General features: G+C 32.3%; 1 pseudogene; it reads left to right on the top strand.

Annotated features, from left to right (window-relative positions):
• The first annotated feature begins 722 nt into the window (after nucleotides 1–722).
• Nucleotides 723–1,991, top strand: part of LOC129408108 (B-cell receptor CD22-like) — an 11,307-nt pseudogene continuing 10,038 nt past the window's right edge.

Raw genomic sequence — 1,991 nt, 5'->3', positions numbered from 1 at the left:
AAATGGACTCCAAATTGTTGTGTGAAATATAAAAGTTCTTCTGAAACAAGTGAAAAGATCTATGCTTGTGTAGTGTATTTTGTTTGCAGCTACTAAATGTTTTTCTCTGCTCCTTCTCCATGCATGTCCTGTACATATACTTTAATACAGTCTTAAAACATATTTTTCAATAATGCACATTATGTAAACTGCTCCTTTTCTCCACTGGATCAGTTGTGATAGCACAAAATATATATATTTTTACCAATAACAATATTAGATATCTTTATTTTTATAATCTCCACAAATATTCCCGTATTAACTTATCATTTTGTTAAAACAAATATACAAATGCATTTAAATAAAACATAATATCATTTAACATGACATCATCATTTTTATGAAACAAACTAATACCAAACAATTATTATTCACTGCAAATACAAAATATGGAGTATTAAGTCGAGTCCACAAAGTTAGTGTTTTATCTAACGTTACCTTTTTGTTTGTGGTTTTGTCTGTCAGATGAGTACAAAACTGACAGCTGTTACTGTGTGAAATACAGAAGTTGAGGCCATCAAGAGGAAATTATTGTTACTCCACACATTTTAATTCAGGAGGGGAGCTGTAGGTTCTTCAGTACTCAAGTCTGTTCTAGTTATATATTTAAAGATTAGCATCATTTAGCAAACCTTTTCTTTGAGCTTTACTCTTATTTTTATTGCTGATTTCTTCCCTTTGGAAATATGTTTATTCAAATTGTACTAATCTTACTGCTGTGTTCAGGTGAGTTAAGATTGTTTTAATATTATCATAGCTTATATTAGATGTAAGCACAAAGTGTAACCTTTCACCACACAATAATTTTGCTTTATATTATAAAAATAAACAAGGCATAAATTACATAGTAAACATCTGTGTGTACTCATGTATTTTCTGTTACTATAATTTTAACTCTCTGCATGTTTTACAGGTGCTGATTGTTGTGGTGCTGCTTTGTTCATTACAACTCCAAGTCCAATGGAGGCTCTGAGTGGCTCCTGTTTGTGGATCCCATGCACCTATAAACCTAAACCTCCATATGACATAAACACTGCAAACTCTGTCACTGGGATTTGGATGAAACATGATACAAATATAAATAATAAGTTTTCAAAGAGTGGAGACCCCAGTATGTCTTATCCCATGAATATCACTGGGAACCTGAAAAACAAAAATTGCACCACGATCTTTTATAATTTAAACAAAACCCATGAAGACGACTATTACTTCAGAGTAGAGAACAGTGCTTTTAACGCAAATGCTGCTTGTGACCCTCTTCAAATAACAGTCAGAGGTAAGACACTTTTGCTATTTAATCTAAGTTTAAAGATGAAAAAACAGACATTCAAACCTTTTGATGTTGATTGATAGATTGATTGATTATTTTATTGTCATTAAATAAAAAAAACAAACAATGAAATTAGAATTAGCAACTCGCTCTGATGTACACAGACAAGACAACACACAGTGAAGCCAAGACACACTACAGATGAAAAAACACAAATATTTACAGCAGAGAATTATTTAGCTCACTGAAATCTGTTAGAAAGACGCTGTTTTGTTTGCCATGAAGTGCCTGTTATTTTTGATCTGTAACACCTTCCTCAGGGCAAAAGGTCAAATGTTATGTCTTTGTTTTATATACAGTATAATTAAATAACTACTGTCTGATTTTAATGCAGAATCACATTGTTATTGTTATATTCTGTGTGTAAAGCACTGTTTGGAAGATTTAAGGGAACAAACTCCTTTTCCACGTTTCTTTTGTCATCAGGTTGTATCATACACCTGTTATAAACTACACAAGTTTGATGCTTGAATGACATTTTCACTCTGCTACTGTGCACAGTAAATAACCTCCACTCACATCTGAGGAGCATCAGCTTAGTTCTTCAGTTTAATACATTTTTTACATTAATGTTCTTCTCAAATGTTTTTACTCTTCTCAGACTCTCCCTGGAGCCCCACAG

This window comes from Boleophthalmus pectinirostris, unplaced genomic scaffold (assembly GCF_026225935.1).
Source record: "Boleophthalmus pectinirostris isolate CB_2022bp ecotype Guang Dong unplaced genomic scaffold, ASM2622593v1 HiC_scaffold_15, whole genome shotgun sequence".
Lineage (NCBI taxonomy): Eukaryota > Metazoa > Chordata > Actinopteri > Gobiiformes > Gobiidae > Boleophthalmus > Boleophthalmus pectinirostris.
This window is presented reverse-complemented; position numbering and strand designations above follow the sequence as displayed.